At 38.0% G+C, this 25,983-nt stretch overlaps 1 protein-coding gene and 1 long non-coding RNA gene across 2 annotated transcripts in view; both read left to right on the top strand.

Annotated features, from left to right (window-relative positions):
* The first annotated feature begins 1,651 nt into the window (after positions 1–1,651).
* On the top strand, positions 1,652–2,417 carry LOC131432934 (uncharacterized). Its single transcript, XR_009229997.1, has 3 exons — positions 1,652–1,986; positions 2,037–2,234; positions 2,295–2,417. It is a non-coding gene; the product is annotated as an uncharacterized LOC131432934 (long non-coding RNA).
* Positions 2,418–4,727: 2,310 nt separating this feature from the next.
* LOC131430349 (glucose dehydrogenase [FAD, quinone]) overlaps positions 4,728–25,983 on the top strand; it is a 63,535-nt gene continuing 42,279 nt past the window's right edge. Inside the window, exon 1 of the mRNA XM_058595252.1 lies at positions 4,728–5,176. The gene's annotated coding sequence lies outside the window, so the exon portion shown is untranslated. The remainder of the gene's footprint in view (positions 5,177–25,983) is intronic.

The following is a 25,983-nucleotide window of genomic DNA, read 5'->3' as shown; positions in this document are numbered from 1 at the left end:
TGCAACCTTAATGGGTTCTTATGGAGTAGCAACTAACGGTGCTACTAACAATCGAAAATGTGCAATATAATAATTTAATCACTAAATTTATTTGACAAAATAAAGAACATTCTGATCAATACAAAAACAGCTCATCGATTGAGAATCGAGTGCATCAATTTCTATTCACAACACATTAAACAATAGTTTTAAAACATCACCTGGACGCTAATTTAGCGATAGATACCAATCATGGAAAAATGGACGGAACTGAAATGAATTCTGGACATTTGTTTTCTGTGATAATTCATTCCGATTCTGTACGGCCGCCGGACCGAATCACCCTGATCGAATGTGAAAATTCCATTCTGTATAGTAAACTAGAACTCGATTGTAATACTGAATGAAAAATTCGAAACAGTCGGACTCGATTGCAGCATAGAATCGGGGTTCTATGTTGTTTATAGGTGTGTTTTCTATTATTCAAAGAATCAATAACACAGTTTTAGGTCGCAGTGTAAAACGCAAATACTCAACTGAATTAAATATCATGCTCGGACTATGTACAGAAAACGTGTTTGGAAAATTTATATGCATGAAAAAATATATGCACATATTTGGAGCACTTTAAGGAATATAGAATTACTCCAAAGTTTTTTATTTTCAAAGCAAAATGAAGTGTTGATTTAAAATTATAGAACTGCCAATTAAAAAATCAAGGCATTCAATTGCATCAATCTGGGCACACGAGTGCCTACTTTGATGCATGCACTGATGAAATATTGTTGCCCCCATTCTTATGTAAGAACAATGTAACCTTACAAAGGTAAATGTAAATATCTTAGAAACGCAGTAGATCAATATAACATTTTCAACTGACATTAATAAATTTACTGCTAATATCCGAAAAAAGCTTGTTTGCGATAAAATCTATACAGAATAAATTTAAAACCAGGCTCCGAAACTCAAGAAATGATTAGGGGACACCGGGGCCAGAATAGACACGAGGATAGATCGGACAGCTTAAATATCTTATTAACCAGCAAATATTTCTATCCATGGATTGACTTTGTAAACACAGGCAGACGTCAGTTAGCTGGAGGTTGAGACGTCAGTCTCACGAAAGGTTGAAATTAAGATATCTTGAGATTTGGCACCCCATTGTATTCGTTCTTAAATTTTGTGTGTAGCTTTATAGTCTAATTTGTCTCATGACAAGTCCGGTTTAGTTTCACGATTTCAGAAATACACTCAAGTCTTTTTTTATGCGAGGGATATGTACTGCATAGAAAAAGTCGCATAAAAACCACATAACTTTGAAAATTCGCATAAAAAAGTCAGATAAAAAGCAGTCGCATAAAAATCGCATTAATAGAGACTTGAGTGTATTGAAATTAGGGTTGGTCACTTCTGCGGGATGCTGAAGGTTTGAATCTACACAAAAAGTGTCCGGTTTAGCCCTGGTCTCCCTTATATTAAGAAAACTCTTTTCTTTAGTAGTTTAAGTCAACTATAAAATGGATAATTTCCAAAAACCGACTTTATAACAAAAACTATTTCAAGTTATTATATACATATATTCATACGTATGGAAATGAATGAACTGAACACCCCACAACTGGTAGTTTAATCCATGATACATTTTTTATTCATTTAATTACGCAATCACTTCCGGTGAAACCCTCAACGAGTGAACACGTCGTATCGTGTTAGTGCGGTGCAAATTCGAGTATTTCGCGAGAAAGAAAGAATTTTCATCCGTACTTCGGTGACTCCACGTTGTCACATAGCGAGGGTTTCACTTGTAGTCCAGTGAAAAGAAAGTCCATTGGACTATAAACGAAAACTAACTGGCAATATAGCTAAATCGCTGTGCAATCAATCGGCGTCATCTCAAGTGAGGTGACGCCACCAGAAGTGAAGAAGAAGAATTACGCAATATTAATCATCTCAAAACTAACAGCAGTTACATAACTAGGCTGCATAAAGAAACTATCAGCAATGAGGGTCTGTGCGAACTTCTCTGCTTTTATCCAAGATTTTCAATTTTTTTATAGTTTTAGCTTATTGTTCATATTGTGAGAGTTCTCTCTTTACGAGAGCCCAATACCATTCGATAGGTCGCAACTCCGAGCAGTTTGGTGAATGGACCTTTTTTAGTACAACATGGATTCCACTCGTTTTATACCATTTCAAAACATCTTTGGCCAAATCCGGCCTGAATAGCGAGGGAGCGTCATTGCAACTCAGGAATGGTAATAATCTCTTCTTTAGGCATTCGTCACGGTATATTTCATTGTTTGTCATTCCGGTAGTGGTGAAGCTTCAGTTTCGTCGACCACAGATGCATATTGCCTGCCAAACCAAATATGTTTTGGGAAACTTGGCCTTTTTCTTACGCGTTGGTGAGGTGTTTACAGAGATGACGAAGACGTGTCTTATAAATTGTTTCTCTACTTTGAGTGCAAATTTAGAAATTACCAGATTGAAAGCGTAAGAAATAAAATGCATTGAGTTGAAAAATCAATAAAAATACAATCCAAATTTTCAATTTTTCGTTCAAACTCTGAATTACCCTTACATTGAGATTATTTGAAATTTCTTTATTTGAGAAAAGCGTCGTATCTTTACAGTGGATTTACTCATAATTATGTACTACCAGCTGGCAAGCTTCTTGGGATAAAGATGATCTGGTTCGGTGGATGCACTCAATTATTCCTAAAAGATCGACAAAGCCATGGTTCAAGGACTGGATGTGAGTAGGAATTTCATTCATGTGATGTCCAGACTCATGTTCAATCACTACACGTTAGATGCACATCTCCTTCGAATTGGACATTCCTAGACTAATCATTGTGTTTGTGGCGAAGGTTATCGCGATATTGATCATGTCGTTTGGACATGCGTGGAATATCGTGATGTCAGATCTAAACTAATAAATTCCTTGCGTACCCAAGGTAGACTATCCAATGTCCCAGTTCGCGACATTCTTGCTTGTTGTGACCTTCTTTACATGAAACTTCTTTATCATTTCATTAAGTCCATTGGAGTTCCAATTTAAATTTTATTTTATGTTAGACTCCTTTCTCTTCCATGAGTTCAACTAATAGCCAGCTGTATTATATTGAATAAAAGTGATGAACTGATACAAACAAACCTGAAATAGTTATAAGATCATGTACAAAATAAATGTTTATTTTTAGTATAATTTATAATAGCAAATCGCTTGATAAAAACAGTGTTTAGATTAACTAATGAATACCAACATACTAATATGATATTAGAAATGTATTAGGCTAAAAGTACTATGTATTGTTGATGCCACGGCAAAGAGAAACTTAGCAGCAGTATTGAACAATTTTCGAACTACTTTTTCTGCGGTATTGCTTCTTAGAGCAGTAGCAAAAATATTGTATTCAATTTTATCACAATTAATTGATTGAAAATCGAGTTATCGGTAAAATAACATGGTGACTTTACTAATCAGATGATTGTTAGTAAAATATCTCTATATATTAGTTATATCTATATAATTAGTTGAATGGTTCACTCCGTTGACATCAGTATTGTAAATTTCGTCAATGAGCATTCCGGTTTTTACTACATTGAATTTCATCAATTCATCTCAGTAAAATCACTTATTAATTTACATTGTTGTACTCTATTGACTATACTATTTTTGTAGCACTGGGAAATATGTGCGAAAGTTGCATTGCTATTCACTATTCGACAAAGTTTTCTAATAGGTTGTCGAAGACGTCAACTACAAATTGAATGGTTAGACATTGTCTGCAGTGAATTTTGGAATATGATTTTTGGCAAAAAGAGAATCCTTATTTCTAACCTACGTAACCTTTCGTATTTATGTCGTATGTTCCAATCCTTGCCTGAAAAGATTTGTCGTGTCCGTAGGATCTTAGCTCTGGCCATGCATGTAATTTTTTCATGACAGTCCGATTTGTAAGTTTTTCGCATACAGATGCACTTGTAGATCCAGTCTAGACATAACTTTGAAGTAATGTAAACTTCATTGTAGGTAAATGTTGTTATGTAAAAAAGGCCATTCATTTGAAACAGGATTCGTTTTTTTTATTTTAATTAGTTTCGTACCTCATAGATCCAGGTTATTGAATTGTTGCTTACGCTATAGACGATGCAATGATCACGATTAAACTTCAGCCCAACAGCATTAAGTTCTGACGTGTTCGACCTCGTGGTCTGTCCACAAGGTAACCAACAGCGGATCGTATGTAAGTTTACCTTGATGTGGATTTCAGTCGGCGGCATCCACGTAGCTGTGCGCCGTCAAGCTACTTGTCCTATAACGATTAGCACGGCAGCCAAATCCGCTCTACATAGAATAGCACTCTGTCGTCGATTTTCGATTCCAGCCGTGAGTATGCTTGATAAATTGCCTTCCGAAGCATCAGCAAGATCGACTGGATCGAAGCAGTCGTGCGGCTACAGTTCAAAGTGGGTGTGAAAAACGATCGACTTCGCGGGTATGCGTGAGTGCCGACTTAACGCATGGTAGTGCGGGCCACCTTTCAAGCTTCGCTGGTCACCGGTCAAAACAGAGAGTTTTGTTGCATACGAGCGAGCCGGAGCGGAGCAGTGAGCACTCATTTTCGATGTCATCCTTCGAGTGTGAATTGTGGCAAAAGTGGCGTACGCCGTATCGTTTTCTGAAATCAGCGGTTTTCCCAGCGATCTCTGTCTGTGGTGTACTTTGCCGTACTATGTGTTGGTAGGCAGGGCTCATAGCAGAGCAGCTTTGGATTGCAAGTGCGCGCGCGAATTTCATTAAGACGTTTAGCGTCGCGGGCGGCAGCATGGTGCGTATGTTTAAGCGGTTGGGGAGCATCGCGAGGCAGCTCTTCGAAAAGAACACACCAAAAACAGTGTGGTCTACATGACGCATTCGATAAGAGAATTTCATTGTAGGTTTTTCGAAAACTGGGAATCAGTCGTCGATCGGAGCGCGTCGCGAGTAGAACGTTTTCGATGTGCGGAAAGTGTTAATTCCAGTGATGTTTTTTGTCTTCCATAACAGGAAAGAAGTTAATATTGGCTTAAGTCAAGGTGTGTCCCGGTTGGTGATGTTACTGCAATCAGGGAACAAAACGAAGTGTAACAAAGCGAAGTAATTAGCATCATTTGTATATCATTTGGCAGTGAAGATCAATAGTTTTTAAAGGTTAGCAATATTTGTTGTATGATTTTTGACACCATTATAATATTGGCTCTGATAGTTGTGATCGTGAAATAGAAAGGAGTATTACTTTTTAGTACTTAAAAATGCTTCAGATAATGGATTCTTGTTCTGAAAACATCATTGGCTTAGCTCTTGGTCTTTAGTTATAACAACTGGTTTTCAAAGTTTTTATTTTTATTTTTTATATTTGTTTTTATGTGCTTTTAATAGAAAGGTCTTTAAGACATTTTCTATAATTAATTTGTATCGATTGTCCCAAAATCAAACAATCTCTATATTTTGTTTATGGTTTTAAAGCCGTTGAAAATCGAATCTAGGTTTACTGCGATTCCTATCTTTGTCATTGTAGTTTAGGGTATGTGTTATACATTAAACAGTTTGTCCAACGTTACAAACCTTTCGTAGTGGAATCAAATTTAGTTTGTTACTTACATTCAACACTATCAACTTACTTACCGAGTTTACATGATGTTACGTGTTCACATGAAGCACAATGTTGTGTGATTGTAATGTTCAGGAATCGGAACAAATAGTCATGTTCAGGAGTGTTACAGTTCTAGATGCATAATTTATGTTAGTTTTAAAATATAAATCTGAAAATTATAACAAGAAAAACCAGCAGCCCCAGCAGCGTATTACTAGTGTTTCAAAAATACAAAAAATAGAACGGCAGTGTATACCAGTTTTAAGTTTGACAGTAGAACTGTTCGAATAAATAAAACTAGAACGGCTGGCTGGGGATACGTTTGTTTCAATTTTAGTTCTATTATAAATCGCCCATATAAAACTTTCAGCTGCTGAACTTGCTCTAATGTGGCACGCATTTTTGTGTCTTTTAGGGAAGGCACAAAAATTCTCCATTTTGTAGCTGTTAAATCTCTCCAAAGCAACAAAAAAGGAAAATATAGTGGTCTAGTATTATACATATAAAAAGTGTGTACAAATTTTGAAAATAATTTATGAAGTAGTTTTAGAATGACAATGGACACGGATTTTCAAAATCTGCTTTCGAGAATAACGTGTTTAAAGTGTAGGAAGGAAACAATATATTTTTCTAGGGGTCCCGCAGGGTCTAACACTTAAAAAAACATATATTTTTTTTGTATTTCGTAATTATAAAACATTTCAAGAATGTTTGTCAAGATTTTAAGTCAATCGAAGTAGGAATCCTGGGTCTGTGCGCCGAGCTCTTGCTTCTTCGTAGAATGAGATAAGCATAGATAAAGGTCCATAACTTCCAGAGTTTCATTCCAATAGGCTTGAAAATTTCACAGAATATTCTTGAAATGTTTTCCTATGGGAAAATATAAAAAAAAATGATTGTTTAAATGTGTTAGACCCTATCCGCCTCTTAAAAAAAAATAAATTATAATTGATATAAAATTTCAAATAATGCATTTATCCACCATTTAAAAAAAAAATCATAACTTTTGAACTATTTGGATTATTTTTGGATATGTTCTGAAAAAAGGTTGTATTTTACAGAAAAAAAAAAGAAAATATAAAATAGTTTAATTTTTGTGTTTGAAAGAGTTTTGCATTTATTTACGTTTTTCATGGTTTGTGGATAGAGATTTTTTATATTTAGACTTTTTACACAATATAGCCAGGCAAAATTTTCCATGGAATCGCCAGAAGAATGAATTTAAAACTTGAAGAAAACCGAGTGCGTCTAATTCTAACCAAAAGTTATTTTCTGACATGAGGGTAATTCAAATTAATTTATTGCTGTTATGGGAGAATGATCACAAGTTTTACTCTAAATCATCTTCTTGCAAAAAATTTCAATAGTATTCTGTTCAAATAATTAGTAATTTCCTGATTGCGGTTGATCGAAATTGTTTTGTTTAGTAAAAACATGTTTTAATCCACCTAGTGGTGTAATGATGCCATTCTCATATCAATCATACTATCGTAAATAGTACTGTGGTATTTTTCAAAATAATTTTCTTCGATACTTGACAGAACAACTTAAATCGTTATTTTTACCATACCTGCATCGGCCAGAAATAGTCGAAAACACGTTTTCGTTCGGCACGTCAGAAAAGATATTGCACTTCGTTGCAAAACAAAAAGTGTTCTGTAAGTAGCAGAAACTTTACGTCTGCTTAGCGGTTCAAATTGAACTGCCGAGTTTAGCACTAGACAGTTCAATTTGAACTGCTCTGCACTGATGAGTCAAAGACGAAACGTAAAAATAATGAAAACGGTTATGTGCCCTAGCACAAAATTTGGCTAACCCCTAAACAGACCCTGTCAGCTTGGAGTGAAATCAATCTTCAGTTCAGCAACGCCATCGCACGGCATCACATTCAACATATCTTGCCAATTGTATGGGTGCGCAGCCCTGCTATTTTGGCGCGCACGAATTTGACATTTCTCTCCCCTACTTTTATGTATGAGATTCGATGCGGACTCATCTGAGGGCGACATGCTCGCAAAAAAGGATGTTGCCAATGATTTGTTCGGGAAATGTCAGAGCTGGATATCTTGTTAATATGATGTCTTTGCCCTAAATGAACTTAAATCGGTTTGTTTGACCATCTACTGATAAAAACTATCAATAGGAGAAGATTTGAGGTCGATTTAGAAAACTTTTTAAGGTTTTCCGCCCTTTTTAGTGATGGTATAAAATTTGTAACACATTTTACCCTATATTCCCGAATCCGAAAGTCAGATCCGGATGAAATTCAGAATTTACGTATAGGACCGCAGTACCATTCATTTACCTAAGTTTGTGAAAATCGGTCGCGCCATCTATGAGAAAAGTTAGAAAACATATTTTCATTTTGTTGCTCATTTAACCCCATAACTCCGGAACCGGAAATTAGATCTAAATAAAATTCAGGAATTTAGTATGGGACCTAAAAGGTTTAATTGGAATCTAAGTTTGTGAAAATCGGTTCAGCCATCTCCGAAAAAAGTTGGTGCACTTATTTTCACAATTTTTTCACATTTTATCTCATACTTCCGGAACCGCAAGTCGGATCCAAATAATATTCAGGAATTTTATATGGGACCACAAGACCTTTCATTTGAGTCTAAGTTTGTGAAAATCGGTTCAGCCATCTCCGAGAAAAGTTAGTGCAAAAAATCGTTACATACACACATACGCACATATACACACATATACACATACACACAGACATTTTGCGTACTCGACGAACTGAGTCGAATGGTATATGACACTCGGCCTTCCGGGCCTTGGTTCAAACGTCGGTTTTCACAGTGATTGCATAACCTTTCTATATGAGAAAGGCAAAAATCCTATTACAAATAAGTTGGTAAGTAAAAAATCATTTACAGTTGGAACCCGAGTAGAAGAGATTGACAAACCAAGAGAAGCATTATTATTAAAAAAATCAATGGTAAAACTTAAAATCATTTTGTTTGAAATAAAATTTAAAATATCGAAAATAATAAGTAAGTCTGCATGAGAAAATAACAACAATTCTGTCATTGTAATATTAAACCAAGGTAAATAAAATCAAAATGATGAATTTCTTAGAGAGTTGTTACATTTATCTAATCTAATTCTGAGGTAGTTTTTCAAATTGCTATTTAGTTGTACTAAATACAATTGAAATATTTCATCGATAGTAATATAAGATGCAATGACAATGCCTGATTTCTTTAATGAAATGTCAAACAAATATCAAGTATTCCAATGATTATTGGTATTTACATTCACTCGGGAAGCTACAGCCTCCTTCCAGAAAGCGGAAATATTATTCAATAAGAAATCGGGTTATTCTCCAAAATATATTTTTTTACAAAACAAAAAAAGAAAACAAAATTCTTTGTTTGAGTCAAAAAAGATGAAAGAAAACAAAATAGTTTGTTTGAGCATCAACTGCCATAACCTGCGAATTGAAACAGTTCCCAGATCCGTTGAGTCATCTCTAAGAAATTGAAGTAAATTACACTATTTCTGGTACTTCCAGGTTCGAATGGCCATCAAATAACATAACCCACATATTAGAATAGTCTTGAGTTCAAACTATTCGGAACCAAATCGGTAAAGCCAAAGTCATTTCTCATAGCCATCAACTAGAATTGTGATTGTAAATGTGATTAGTTTTCAGTTTTTTTCCGTTTCATGTATCGTCGTTCTAAGCGACAGTTTAAAATAATCCTGATTCCTTAAAATTCCTGGAACCGGAAGTTCGATTCTGATAAAATTAAGATATTATTATGAGACCATAACACCCTTCATTTTGTTTTATGCTTATGAAATATGGATCAGCCATATCTGAGGAATAGGAGTGTGTATCATTCCCAACCATTATTCCCAATATTCGACTACTATTTATGGTACTTCCAGAAACGGAAACTAAAGACCGGCCTAACTATTTTGAGACTAACTATTTGGTCTTCTGACAAGATCGAAAAACCAAAAAAAAACATTTTACAAGGAAATTACTGCTCTTTATATGGTCATTTATGAAAAAAACACAAATCGTTTTTTTTCTCTTATCACCCTGTTATTCTAGAACCGGAAATAATATTCTGAAAATCCATGAATTAACAGTGTGGCGTTATTCATTAAGGCGCAAAGTAGTCCCAAAAATGAGCGCAAAATTTTAACCGCTTGTGTTGAACGAATCGTCGCACAAAGCATAACAGGCAAAACCGACACATAGAAACCAGGAATATTTTCAGTAATTGAGCGTAGTGGGCTAACCACACGATTTGTTGGCTTGTAAAAAGGAGACTCTCATTGATTTGTAATGGATTTGTGAATATTACACAATTTGAATATATCCTAATTCAATTTTTATTGTTATTGATTAGTTTTGCATTAGAACTACAGGGTCCGGCACTCGAAGTGTAACCAATTAAAAAGGCCATAAATTCAGTTTGGAAAATTACTTTTACTTAATTCAAAGTACAAAATGTGTAAAAATAATACAAAATTCAGAATCAATTCACTTTTGCTCGATATGACCACCTTTTGCCTTGACTATGGCCTTGAGACGGTCAAAAAACGAATCGCAAGCTGCCCGAATGCGACTTGTAGGTATTTTGGCCCACTCGCGGACAATAACTTTTTTCAGCGCCTTGAGACTGGTGTATCTTTTAGTTCGGACTTTGCTCTCCAAAATGGCCCAAAGAGAATAATCCATTGGATTCGCATCTGGTGAATTCGAGAGCCATTGTGTGGACGTGATAAAGTTCGGAACGTTGTTTTTCAGCCATTCTTGGTTCACTCGAGCTTTGTGAGACGGTGCCGAGTCCTGCTGAAACGTCCATGGTCTGCCACCGAAATGTTTGTCTGCCCACGGCTTCAAAGCAACCCTCCAGAATACTTTCCCGATAATATGTCGCATTTACCTTGACGCCAGGCTCGAAGGTCTGAAGTTGGTTACACTTCGAGTGCCGGACCCTGTATGAACCATTAGTATTCATAATTGACCATCATGAGGCTATATGTGTATGTGTTGACTAACATCTTACACGCCAGCTGTCGTATGTTAGAGCCCCGACCTGGAAGGATTCGTAGTAGCAAACCAACAACAAATGCGAATTTCATGTTTAAGTTTAAGAGGGGGTAGAGTCTAACACTTTTGATAAATAATTAATTATTTTCTTTATATTTTCTTATAGTAAAACACTCGAAGAATTTTCTGCGAAATTTTCAAGCCTATTGGAACGAAACTCTGGAAGTTATGGACTTTTATCTAGGGCTATCTCATTCTACGAAGAAGCAAGAGCTCGGCGCACAGGCCCAAGATTTCTACTTCGATTGACTTCAAAACATGACAAAACATTCTTGAAATGTTTCGTTATTATAAATTATAAAAGAAAAAATATGATTGAAAAAACCTTAAAACGCGTTTTCCTCGAAAGCAGGTTTTAAAAGTCCGTGTCCATCGTCATTCAAAAACTACTGCACCAATTTTTTATAAAAAACCAGACCCCAACGTTTTCCCCCCTTAAAATAAAACAATTAAAAGAAACTTTTTTTTCTATAGCTTTTCAATTTTTGTCTTTGTTTTCAGTGTATGCTTTTTTTGGAGTGCTTAATCAATTTCTTACAACTTTTTCTTTGACATAATTTTTGTACAATGAACAGTTTTAGGGGATGGGTGTAGCGTGTTGGGTTAGTCGATGTCTTTCACGCAGCCCGCCTGGGTTCGATTCTCAACCCCCGCACATAGGCTCAGAAAGTTTTTCTGGCCCGAAGAGGCGAATGATTTTATTGGCATCTGTATTTTTAGACATTAAAGGAGCATTGATTCAGTTTCCATTGATGTTCTTTCAGACAAGCTCCACCAACATGAACTCCCAGCGGTTATAAATAATTATTTGCACAACCTTTCGTCAGAGAAACGCATGCATTTTTAACATGGCGATTTGGTAACATTCAGAATTAGCTACATGGGTCTCCCGTAAGGCTCATGTCTCAGACCGCTTGTACACTAAGACAATTGGGAGATGATGGCGTAGTTTCAGTTACTGGACCCAAAGCTATTGATCTGCATAAACCATTGCAAGATACCTTAGATAACTTGTCCGTTTGGGCAGTTCATCTGGGTATGGAATTCTCTGCGGAGCAAACAGAGCTGGTCGTCTTTTCAAGAAAGCATGATCCCGCGCAGCATCAGCTTTATATGTTGGGATGAATGATCCAATAGGTTTTGACTTTCAAATACCTCGGGGTGTGGTTTGATTCCAAATTCACGTGGGGAGGCAGTGTTGGTGATTGCCGAAAATTTGACAGAAGCTGCTATATTGCTATCTATATTGTATACAACATTTTCAATCCGGTAGAAGATGCTACAAGAACTCGAGTCTCTCAATGCATGAACCGCGAAAGAATTTTTCTACATTCCTTCGCTTCACTTCATACTCTGAGTTTTTCACGGCCCTTGAAATAAATTACAGTCTGATAATGATCGTTGCTGTGTGGAATTTCCCAAGAGAGAATCGCAAGTTGACAATTATCGCAGAAAATCGAGTCGATGATTCAACTTGATGATTCTCATACTAGGTTGCAATATTTCAAAACCCTTGTGTGAAACATTCACAGACATTTTCATAGACACAATTTATAAAAAGGTTATTTGCACGTAGTTAGAATAAGCGGCAACAGTAAAATGATTCTATCGCAATTATCAACTGCCTGTATAGAATCGGATCGCGAAACGAGAATAAGCGACCGTTTGTTGCTTCAGAGAATATCCCCACAGCAGCGTGCTAACCTTTGATTCTCAGAAATGTCATCGAGAGAAATTCGCTCTCGCACTGGTGTCGATTCTATGTTAATGAGCCATGCCGGGTTTTTGTTGTTGCGATGATTTCCAACTCTCTTTGATGGCACTGATTCAATCGTTGAAGAGTTGCCAGTGAACGTTCTTTGATACGATAAAAGCCATCCTTGTGGGGAGGACACATTAGGTATCTGATAACAAAATGCCAACAAAGAGTAAATTTTCATCGAACAAACTTCACCCGGAAGATCTAATAAAATTGTATCAGACAACGATACTTTCAGTGATGGAATATGGATGCGTTTGCTTTCGTTCCGCTGCAAACTCTCATATTATCAAATTAGAGCGAATTCAATATCGTTGTTTGCGAATTGCTTTAGGCTGCATGCATTCGACACATACAATAAGTCTTGAAGTTCTGGTGGTAGTTCTTCCATTTAAAGATCGTTTTTGGGAGCTTTCATCGCGACTGCTAATAAGATGTGAGGTACTGAATCCCCTGGTTATTAATAACTTCGAAAGGCTAGTTGAGCTTTAATCTCAAACAAGATTTATGACCCTTCAAGATATATTCCTATCCGTGTCAGCCTCCTAAATGTCCCTGACTCAACTTTATTTTTCGACACATCCATGCAGCGCGAAGTGCGTGAAATCCCGGAACACCTACGCTCGTTGGAAATCCCAAAAATATTTACAAGTAAGTTCAGGCATATTGACTCTGAGAAAATATTTAACACGGACGGATCACGAATTGAAGAGGCTACTGAGTTTGGTACATTCAACAATAATGTTTCGGTTTCATTTAGGCTTCAAGAACCTGAATCTGTTCATATAGCAGAGTTAGCAGCAGCTCATTATAGTTTGAGTGTAATCGTCACATTATCTCCAAACCATTATTTTATCTTCACAGATAGTCTGAGTGCAATTGAAGCCATTCGCTCAAACGTTGCTTGCCAAAATGAACCTTTTTTCTTGGGCAAAATAAAACAGTGCCTGAACGTCATATTGAATAATAATTATCAAATCTCAATAGTTTGGGTCCCGGCTCATTGCTCCATTCCAGGCAATGAAAGAGCCGATATTTTAGCCAAACGTGGTACTATTGAGGGTGAAATTTATGAGAGACCGATTGCTTTCAACGAATTCTATAGCGCGTCTCGCCAAAGAACACTTGCCAGCTGGCAAGCTTCTTGGGATAAAGATGATCTGGGTCGGTGGATGCACTTAATTATTCCGAAAATATCGACAAAGGCATGGTTCAGGGGACTGGATGTGAGTAGGGATTTCATTCGTGTGATGTCCAGACTCATGTCCAATCATTACTCGTTAGATGCACATCCTCTTCGAATTGGACTTTCCGAGACTAATCATTGTGTTTGTGGCGAAGGTTACCGCGATACACCCAAACACATGGATCAATAAGTTCCGAGACTGACAATGGAAACAACATTTTTTTGCAAATTTTTTTTTATTCATCAACATAATCACCTTTTAGGGTTATACAATGATTCCAACGTTTTTCCAATTTTTCAATACCATGTTTATAAAAAAAATCATTCGCTTCAAAATAAGCTCCAGTTTCAGCGATAACCTCCTCATTTGAGCCACATCTTTTTCCCTGGAGCATTTTTTTAAGATCAGTAAAGAGCCAGTAGTCACTGGGGGCTAAATCTGGCGAGTATGGGGGGTGGGGAAGCAGATCAAAGCCCAATTCGTTCAATTTCGCCATTGTTTTCATCGACTTGTGTCAGGGTGCATTGTCTTGATCGAAAGCAATCGCGGCACCCACTTGGAAAAACCTTTTTCATGCTCAATTTTTCATGAAGGATAGTAAATACACTTCCATATGATATCTGTGTCATCTCAGCAATCTCACGGAGCTTCACTTTACGATCTTTCATTATAATTTTTGTCACTTCACTCACATTTACCGGCTTCCACAGGTCTACCCGAGCGTTCCGCGTTATTTGTGTCGGTACGACCACGTTTAAACTCGGCGAACCACCGACAAATCGTTGCTTTTGATGGACAAGAGTCCGGATAACATTTTTCAATCCATTGTTTCGCTTGCACGGTGTTTTTACCCATTAAAAAACAATGTTTTATCAAAGCACGAAACTCGGTTTTTTTTTCCATTTTTTAAACAAACTACAAAACGACTGTATTCCAACCTCGATAACTCAGATGTTTCTGGTCGGATCGACTTAAAATTTTGACCCGTTTCAAGCAAAGATTAGTACTCTAGAAAGACGTGGTTACTGGTTTACTACGAGCGCCATCTCTGCTTTAGTCTCGGGACTTATTGATCCATGTGTTATGTATGTATGCTTACACACTCACTCGTCTGCATATATGTGTAAATATTTATACATACAAATGATTGTTTTTACTTCAGCAATATTTATATGTATTAAGAAATACAAATATTTGCAAACATGTGTACGTATATTAAAACATATATACATATATAAGTTACGTAAATGGAGGTTTGGGTGTATTGACCATGTCGTTTGGACATGCGTGGAGTATCGTGATGTCAGATCTCAACTAATGAATTCCTTGTGTACTCAAGGTAGATTATCCAATGTCTTAGTTCGCGACATTCTTGCTTGTCGTGACGTTCCTTACATGAAACTTCTTCAGCATTTCATTTAGTCCATTGGAGTTGAAATTTAAATTTTATTTTATGTTAGACTGTTTTCTAATTCATGAGTTCAACCAATAGCCAGCTATCTTATATTAAATAAAAGTGATGAACTGATACAAACAAACCTGAATCAGTTATACGATCATGCACAAAATAAATGTATTCCATTTAATGTAATTTATAATAGCAACTTGTTTGATAAAAACAGTGTTTAGATTAACTAATGAATACCAACATACTAATATGATAATCGAAATGTATTAGGTTTAAAGTACTATGTATTGTGGATGCCACGGCGAAGAAAAACTTATGTATAATGCCTATGAAATAAACGTATTTATGAAAAAAGGCGAATGACCTTAAGGTTAAAACCTCTTTAATCTAAACAACAACAACAACAATGAACAGTTTTTGAGCTACAGTGAAATGAAAAAGTGCTTACAAAAACCATTCTTCTTTTAAGAAAGTCATTCTTGATACTAGTTAGTCTTTCGATTCGTGAAAAATAAATGGTTTGTCATATTGAACACGTGTGCAAAGTTCCTTTTTAATCGGAATACGTGATCTGGTACACATTTCTGGAATCGTTCTCTATTCAAATGAAATTCAGGAACTATGAATGGGATCACAAGACCTTTCAGTTCATGCTTGTCTCTGTGAATCTAGTACTCAAGTCGACAAATGTATCAGCATAAATCAAGTATTGGGTATAATCATTACACTTTTTAGGAATTAAAATTATACATTTAACCTCCTATCCGTCCTATCCGCGAAATAATGTTTCAAATATCCTCGAATAAAAATTGATCCACTCGGCTCGAACATGAGCTGGTAAATGTCAGTTTAATGAATGCGTAAATTATACTTGCATCTACAAATCAGATAGCAATGAATCTCAAACAGTCGCTACATTGAGGACGTCTTTTCCGACTAACTCTGACAATGTTGAAAAATGTAACGGTTGGGTACCCATTTTCGAGGTTTGAGATTGTTATTGTTTCCGGACTCTGATTGCGTTCGGGGTGAAGCTGACTATGCGTTTATGAGTAGGTGATCAGCTGAACAAGATGATTTTATGGTGACAATTTCACGGCGTCGAATTTCGAACTAACGGACAGTCATATTTAAAATATTTCAGCAGGGCTAGGAATTTACGACAATAAATTAAAATAGTCCGTAATTTAGGCACAGCAGTTACTCTACAAATTACAAATACAAAATATCTTGAAAATGATAATAATTACAATAAAAATAGCCATTTAGTTGACTCGTGCAGCTTGGCGCTATTATTTATTGACTAATCAACCCTAACTCGAACGCGTTTGGTGCGTCGTTTGAGTCACAATGCTGCTTGTTATGTCAAAGCGATGAAAATTTTCAACGTTTGCATTTATGGAGGCGGTGTGAAACTGAATTATTTTAATCCTAGCGACTCCGGACGGACTGCGCTTGAACTTTCAGTGTCTATTTCGAAACAGTTTCGCACTGTGGTAGGCATCTCGTCGTGTTCGCGCTGGTATTAACCTTACCTGGCCGACCTGGCCTTGTCACCGGAGGAATGACCAATTAGGGATCCGATAACTGCCACTATCTAGACGACTGCTGACACTATTGTCAATGTGACTCATTGCTCTGGCCGAAGCGACCGGATGGATTGATCTCGTTATTTGATATTGCTGTTGACTTGGTTTTAAACCAATGCTTTGCTAAATTTGTCTCCACACTGGAAAGAGGATTGTTCGGTCAAGGTTAGTGTGTAGAAGAAATTGCGACTGTTTTGAAGACAGCAGGTTTTTTGATTAGCATAGAGCACAAAGCAGCTTATTCAGCTGGTCAGTTTTGTGAATTTATGAGTGCTGAATCGAGTTACCACTTAACAGTTTGTGCGTAATTTTTTTTTTTGTGGATGGTAACCTGTAGCATGTCGATGGCGAAATTTAGCATATTCAGAGAAGAGTTCAACTTAATTTTGAGTTTTATTCATATGAGTCATCATCGACGATTTCGAATGTTACGCTATTGAGATCTTTTTACCAACATCTTAGTGCTGAAGTTTTTGTTTCTCAGTATGTCCTATTCAAGATTTTAAAAGATTGTCATCTGCTTTAATTACTGGAGTAAGCTCGGTAGGAGGCAACCAGCATCAAAATAGTCCATTTTTAATCGATTGTGACACATCTGTGAAATTATCCTCGACATTAGCTGGTGGTTTAGCCTTGAGGTATGGTTTCCTGTTGAGATGCACTAACCGGCAACCGCACCGGGCGATAATTGCTTTGCTAAACACTTTGCATGGTATGGTGACTAGGCTTGAATAGGTGATTTTTTTAACTACACTTTGATTGAAGCTAGTCGACTATTTTTATTTGGCTGTAGTCCAATGCATCCGAGATCACGCACGTTTTGTTATTCAGGATTATTTTGAATGAAGATACAATTAACTCGTAAGTGCCCTTCAATAAAATGAGCTGTTTTTGCCTTTCTCATTGAGAAAGGCTATGTAATCACTGTGAAAACCAACTTTTGAACTGATTGGCCGGATGGCCGAACGTCATATGCAATTCGACGAACTGAGCAAATGTCTGTGTTTGTTTGTGTATGTATGTATGTAACACATGGATCAATAAGTCCCGAGACTAAAGCATAGATGGCGCTCGTAGTAAACCAGTAACCAATCCATTGTTTCGCTTGCACGGTGTTTTTATTCATTAAAAACCAATGTTTTATCAAAACACGAAACTCGGTTTTTTCCATTTTTTATACAAACTACAAAACGACTGTACTCCAACCTCGATAACTCAGCTGTTTCTGGTCGGATCGACTTAAAATTTTGACCCGTTTCAAGCAAAGGTTAGTACTCGAGAAAGACGTGGTTACTGGTTTACTACGAGCGCCATCTCTGCTTTAGTCTCGGGACTTATTGATCCATGTGTTAAGTATAGTAGAACTAGTTTACTATCCAAAGCTTTTATGAAAAAAGATAATACACAGAAGTTGAGGTTCGCTATTCTTAAAACGACCAATGTTTGAAGAAGTTTTTTCAAAAAATTTAAGTAGTAAAAAAATGTCATTAGAGAAGTGTGAGTCTGATTCTGGGAGTCAAAAATTGTCCAAGTTCAAGAGAGTCAATTTTAAGTTTTGATTTCAGATTACACCATGCATAAGTTGAATAGGATTTTTATTCTGTTTAACCCTTTAACTTGAATTTATGAATAAGTGAGAAATTAGATTACAGTTAAGGAGTGTATCGAAAATAAGCTATCCACAAATTTTTGTTTCATATTATGATAAAAAACGATATTTTATGGAAACTGAAAATTGATCTTTTATTGTACGAGGTTAAACTTGAGCATAATAAAAACCGGATGAAATTTAAGTTATTCCTTCACGATTTATCGAACTTTTGATCGAACGCTCTTTATCAAGTTCCGGACAAGTGTTGCATCGCATTTTTTAGACGCTTGAGCCCAAATTTGTTTGAACTCCTGTATGTTCACAGCTGCCTCATCAGTCTTCTTGGAGACCCTCTTCACGTTTGCCCAGTAACGTTCGATGGGTCTAAGCTTTGAGCAATTTGGTAGATTGACATTTTTCTCAACGATATTTATAACCTTTTCCGCAATCCAATTGAGAGTGGTTTTGGTATAGTGAGCCGACGCTAAATCCAGCCAAAACAGTGGAGGTGTACTATGCTTCTTATATAAAGGCAGGAATCTCTTCTGGAGATACTCAGATCGATAGATTTCTGCATTTATAGTTCCGGTAGTGTGAAAAATGGTTGACTCTAATTCACAGGAACGTACTGCTTGCCATACCAGTACCTTTCGACCGAATTTCTCCACTTGAATCGACCTGTCCGCATCGCTAACATCCTCCCCAACGACGACAGTAAAATATTGTGGACTTGTAAGGGTTTTTGAGTCTTTATTTACATAAGTCTCATCGTCCATCAAAACGCATGCATCCGGACTGCAGAAGAAGTGAATACAATTTCCGGGCCCTTGTTGCTGCTCGCTTCTTCTGCTCTACACTTTGTTTCAAGATTTTCTGCTTCTTCCTTTTCCTGGTAGCTCAGCCAAAGAATAGTGCTCCCCAAACTTGTTAATGATGGTTTTAACACTGGCTTATGAATTCCAAACCGCTTCGCCAATTTTCGCATAGTAATAACCTTCTCACTTATCCATGTGTCCAGAACCTTAATTTTCACTTCCTTTTCAATACGCGACATTCTGAAAACGCAGAATTTCAACCGCACAAACAAGTAAACAAACGAAAGCTGACAGCCAAACGCACAACATGCTGTGATCTGAGCATAAAATCCATCACAAATACATGCATACAACACAAATGTATGTGGATAGCTTATTTTCGATACACTCCTTATTAGTTAAATATTTGGGCTGCATCATCGAGTTTCGAATTTCTTTACTTCAAATTCGCAGTAGATACTATTCTCGTGCTAAATTGAAAGATTATACAAGATTAATGGTGCATCATCCGAGATAAATGGCTTTGATATGAAATAGAGGTTTTCTTGTTTAGTTTATTAGTTTATAAGCTTTCTCGTAGAGTTTTGATAAGCATAATAAATTAACAGTTACCACACCTCATTTTGACAATCGATGAAACTCAGCACAGATCGATGATGTTTATTCATTCCGAACCAAGAGTGCTTAGGCTGGGAAATGCAAAGAGTCGGCAGTCACATTTCGATTATAGACCACAACAAGTCCAAACTTTCTACTGGTCATGACACTCATTTCACGGCACAGTTTTGACAGCCGACATATTCTTGTTCATTACCAGCAGCCGCAATTGTGAAGGTAATTATTGAAGGTTTCGCCGTTTTCGTAGTTTCCTTTTCCTGCCTTCCTAATTCCACATCGGTTCGTTGCAAATTTATCCATTCCACTTCTTTCATATTTAATTCATTGCTAGTTTTAACGAAATGATGCTTCCGGAATTAAAATCCAATGACACTGAACGATACAGGTTCGTTTTTAAAATCACAGTCGTGTTGGTAGTCTAGTCGTAATATAAACAAATAAGTCATTGCACAAACCCGTTCGGAATCAGCGGCTGATTTGTTTCGTTTTTTTGTTATGCTAACTTATTGATCAGTTCTTGTTTCATGTTTTTTTTATCTAAGCTTTATCAAGTATACCAATTACTCACTTTTTGATCATCCAAAACAATCAGACATCACAGATTTTTTTCCTTCATCGCATCTACGCGACCTTTCAATAACTATGTTATTAACCATGTCAGTTTCGGGAATTGATGGCAGACTTGACTGGTTGTTGGTATCGCATTGAACTTGAAACCGTCGAGTCCGGTTCAACTGAATGTCAGACAGGATTGACTGGTGTGTGATTGATACCATTTGATTTATTTTTTTCGGATAGAAAAAGTGTTCCTAGTTTGGTTATGAGCAATCCACCAATAGGAATAACATTCACATATTTAATTTGCCCCAAATTTAAAGTCCAACGTGACTCGTTTAATGCCCGCTAAGTGCGTGAGCTTGCGAATGATGCATCGAAAGCGGAATCCGTGAGCTTGTTACGAATGGCAGTCAGAGCATCAATGGCAGAAACGGTGAATGATCTATCGGTTTGTGCAGTTTTTGGTGCTGTACTTGAACTTGAATTATTATACATATTGTGGATGCTTTGAAAATTTGCTATGATGCTTCCTTTCGCTCGACCTTTTCTTCGAGAGTGAAAAAGTACGGATGCACTTTTCGTCAGTGCATTGTAATTAACTTTCTATTGTGTGCTTCAGACGAAGATGGGAACTTTCGAATTTTAATGCAAATGTTGCAAATTGTAGTAACAAGGTTTTGATCGTTTTTTGAGACTTCGTCATGAGTAGGAAATTGGCTAACAGTGAATGTTTCAAGATTCCAATTTGTCGTATTAGGACTTGGCTGTATTCTTCATCGATCACAGAAGTTTAGGAAGTAAAACCAAGATTTTTTCACGTATATTTGAGAACTAATCGATTAAATATTCTTATATGTATTTCAAATTTGATTAAATAATGAAAAAAACTTTTGTAGAATGTATTTAAGAAATAACGCTACACAGGGGGTGCTAGTATCTGCATACCAGTCGCCCTGTTACAAATGAAAGGTCTTGAAATTTTTTAAAAAGTTTCCGAAAAATTGATCCAGATCCGACTTCCGTCTGCGTCGTTCTCTCCTACTTTCGGGCCATTTATCTCTCGATTTTGAGCCACTCGTTTCGCTACAGGGGATCGACCAGGAGGATGTCGAGGTCGGTCCGACGATTCCGGTTAGAGCTTAGCTTCCGGTTTGCTGGCGCCTCGACGACCCAAAGCTGGTCTACGTCACGAACTACTCGGCTAATCCCCAACGATGGATCTAGCCTACACCGACGGAAAAGTTCCCCGACGATGGAAGTTTCCCAGCGACCGACGCTCCCGAAATCCGTAAACGGTTCGAACAGCAGGATGCCTGAGTCGGTCCAGTGATTCCGGAGGATGACTTCCGGTTCACTGGCGCCCCTAACGATCCATACCGGAGTTACGTCGCAATCTACTCATCTAATCCCCGTAGAAGGATCTAGACTACGCCTACGGAGAGTTCCCCGACGAAAAAGTGTCTCCCGACACCGAATCTCGTGTTTTGCCAAATGGGACACTCGAATGATTGCCGAGGTCGATCCTGTGGTTCCGGTTCACTGGCGCCCCGACGACTCGACTTCGGTGCTTTGGCTTCTACTCGACTAGTCCCCGACGAAGGATCTATCCTACACCGGCGAAGAATTCCCCGGCGATGGAATTTCTACCGTAACCGTCGCTTCCGATACTCGTGAACGGATGCCTAGGTCGCTCCAATACCGTTTGGAGGATGGCTTCCGGTTCACTGGCGCCCACTTCGTTTGCTAGAACGCACTGGCGTGCTATTGGCCATCATTCGCGAAAGCGCCGCGATCGCCATTGAAGCACGTTTACAGGCATATTCAACGTGCGATCTCGCCGCTGACAACAACTCTTCATTTGTCACTCTGCTAACATCGTTTGTTGGTAGCGGTGCTGGCGGCCACGAAGACGTGTCGTGGTGAAGGAAGAGGACTTATATGATCTCCTTTAGCTTCGCCGAACTGCGTTCAGGGGGTGCTAGTATCTGCATACCAGCCGCCCTGTTACAAATGAAAGGTCTTGAAATATTTTAAAAAGTCTCCGAAAAATTGATCCAGATCCGATTTCCGGTTCCGGAATCACAGTGCGATTAGTAAAAATTTTAAGTTTCATAGTAAAAAATTTCCATTTTCATGTTTCACATTTTTATAAAATTTACTGGTAAATTCATATAGTTGGTAGTTGGCAGACCTTGTTAGTTGGTGGATATATAAATCTACTTTGGGACTACTAGTGCCCGGTTTCTGCTTTCAAACGCACCGGTAATAGTGAAGAAAAGCTTCAAAACCGGAACTTACTACAATTCCTCCGCAACAGTTGAACCGATTTTCACAATTCATGATTCAAATTAAAGGTCTCGGTGTCTTAAAAGACACTGTGCAATTTCATCCAGATCCGACTTCCGGTTCCGAAATTTTAGGGCAATGAGAATCAAAACTGTCAAACTGTCATACAAAATTATGCAAAATCGGTACGTGCTGGTACGGAAGAAGAAGAAAACTCACCAGCCTAGATACACAGAGTGCTTTGTTCAATTTTGTATAGCGTGCAGGGTTGCCACTATTAAATCTATATTAACTTGACATAGCTGTTTACAAATCGAAAAGGTGATGGTAGTTTTTACCAAAGAAAATTTTTGATTTTATTCAAGTTTGTAAAAAATCTTGACAGAATCTTCTAGTGATGTTTTTGATAACATAAGTAATATGAGAAAGGAATCATTACACCACTAGGTGGATTGAAAAGGGCTTTTTGATGTTTAACATAATGTTCTTCGAATGCAGAACTTTGATGTGCCATTTTTTTTTTTTTTTTTCAATCATATAATTTATTAAGGCACACTGCTTAAGCTCTAAGATGCCAAGGGCTTTTTCTAATTTTAATTAACAAATAACTTAAAACTAGGATAGTATATTAAGATAATGTAATGACTTTGGCAGATCCCGCCTTCAGCTGGCAATCGGCACCGGCCGGCGTACTGAATGTAACACGTTGGTAAGTATCTTGGTATTAGCCGCTTTTTTCTGTCCGTGTGGGTTCGCGGGGGACACCCCCAGGCTACGAATACCAGGCCCATATTCATCTCATAGACTACAGCGGCCGTCCGTGGGCAATGATGATGATGTTACGGAGGAAAATGAAAAAAAAAATATACAGAGAAGTAAATATTACGGAGAACAGAGTAAAAAGGGGATATGGGAACAAAATGACTAAGAACGACAAAGATCTAATTAGTTGACATCGAGATGGTGAAAAAACGTGGGAGGGGGAAGCAGAAAATTTAGTGACAGCAGAAAGATCTTGTTAGTTCCAATGAAGATGGTGGACAGACGAGGGATGGGGAGATTCGGGCGGATGTTAGTGTCGAACCTGTGGGTGGAGTTTCTTCTTCGCATCAGTCGAGGAACAGGGGTAACTAACGCAGATTACACTTGTATATTAATGTGTTTAAGGAATTTATATATGAGTAACATATATGATATATCCCGACTCGCCAACACATCTCGAACCGGAACATCAGGTGGTCTACCTCGGGCCCTGAGGGAGTCCTTTAAAACAGACCTGGCGTCACAATACCCCACACATGACCATACGACATGCTCGATGTCCTGATAACCGTTGCCACAGGTGCAGAGACCGCTCTCCATGACCCCAATACGCCGAAGATGTGCGTTGAATGTGTAGTGATTAGACATGAGCCGAGACATAACACGAATGAAATCGCGACTCACGTTCATCCTCCTGAACCAAGGTTTCGTCGATACCCTAGGGATAATGGAATGTAGCCATCGTCCCAGTTCGTCATTACTCCATGAAGTTTGCCAACTTTCAAGTGCTCTTCGACGAGAAATACTGAAAAATTCATTGAAGCAGATTGGTCTTTCATAAATATCACCTTCTAATGCGCCCACTTTAGCCAATGAGTCTGCCTTTTCATTTCCCGGAATGGAACAATGTGAAGGGACCCAGACTAACGATATTGAATAAGACCGTTCAGATAAAGTTCGCAAGTGTTCCCGTATTTTCCCCAGGAAATATGGGGGATACTTTCCTGGCTTCATTGCCCGGAGAGCTTCTATTGAGCTTAGACTGTCCGTGACAATGAAGTAATGGTCTTTGGGCAACGTTTCAATGATCTCGAGGGTGTACTGAATAGCAGCTAATTCTGCGACGTAAACTGAAGCCGGATCACTGAGTTTGTACGAAGCGGTGATGTTCTGATTGAAGATGCCGAAGCCTGTGGACTCGTTGATGTTTGATCCGTCAGTGTAAAACATCTTTTCACAGTTGACTGTTCTAAATTTATTATAAAAAATATTTGGGGCCACTTGAGGGCGCACGTGATCCGGAATTCCACGAATCTCTTCTCTCATGGATGTGTCGAAAAACACAGTAGAATCAGAAGTATCCAACAAATGAGCACGGTTGGAAACAAACGAAGAAGGATTAATATTCTGAGCCATGTAATCAAAATACAAGGACATAAAACGGGTCTGAGAATTGAGCTCGACAAGCCTTTCGAAGTTTTCAATCACCATCAGATTTAAGATATCGCATCGGATTAGCAATCGATATGAGAGATCCCAGAATCGATTTTTCAACGGTAAGACGCCCGCAAGCACTTCGAGACTCATCGTATGAGTCGACTGCATGCAACCTAAGGCAATACGCAAACAACGATACTGAACTCTTTCCAGTTTAATGAAATGGGTGTTCGCGGCGGATCGGAAGCAGAAGCATCCATATTCCATTACGGACAATATCGTTGTTTGGTACAGCCTGATCAGGTCTCCTGGGTGGGCACCCCACCATGATCCGGTTATTGTACGAAGAAAGTTAATTCTCTGTTGGCATTTTTGTTTCAGATACCTAACATAACATCCCCAGGTGCCTTTGGAGTCGAACCAGACCCCGAGATATTTGAATGTGAAGACCTGAGCTATGGTTTCACCCCTTAGTTGAAGCTGCAGTTGTGCTGGTTCTCGCTTCCTTGAAAATACAACCAGCTCAGTTTTCTCCGTAGAGAAGTCGATACCAAGTTGAAGAGCCCACGTGGACAAGTTGTGGAGTGTATCTTGTAATGGTCCTTGCAGATCGGCAGTTTTGGATCCTATAATGGACACAACGCTGTCGTCGGCAAGTTGTCTTAGCGTGCAAGATGTGTTGATATATTCATCGATATCTTTTACGTAAAAATTGTATAAAAGGGGGCTTAAGCATGAGCCCTGAGGAAGACCCATGTAGCTAAATCTTATTGTCGACAAATCACCATGTGCGAAATACATGTGTTTCTCGGACAATAGATTATATAAAAAGGTGTTCAAAACCGGCGAAAGACCATGCTGGTGCAGCTTCTTAGATAGGATATTTATAGAAACTGAATCAAAAGCCCCCCCAAATGCCATTTGAATTTCTGTTGAGAGCAACGCAAGACAATCGTTCGTTCCTTTACCCCTGCGGAAACCAAATTGTGTATCTGAAAGAAAGCCATTAGTTTCGACCCAATTGTCTAGACGGAAGAGAATCATTTTTTCGAACAACTTCCGGATACAGGAAAGCATAGCAATCGGCCGATACGAATTGTGATCGGAGGCTGGTTTCCCAGGTTTTTGAATGGCGATAACTCTCACTTGTCTCCAGTCGTGTGGGACAATATTACCCTCGAGGAACTTGTTGAATAAATTCAGCAAGCGTCTTTTGGCGGTGTCAGGCAGATTCTTCAACAAGTTGAATTTGATTCTGTCTAACCCCGGGGCCTTATT

Source organism: Malaya genurostris, chromosome 2 (assembly GCF_030247185.1).
Source record: "Malaya genurostris strain Urasoe2022 chromosome 2, Malgen_1.1, whole genome shotgun sequence".
Classification (NCBI taxonomy): Eukaryota; Metazoa; Arthropoda; class Insecta; order Diptera; family Culicidae; genus Malaya; species Malaya genurostris.
The sequence above is the reverse complement of the archived record's forward strand: the minus strand, read 5'-3'. Positions and strand labels throughout refer to the sequence as shown.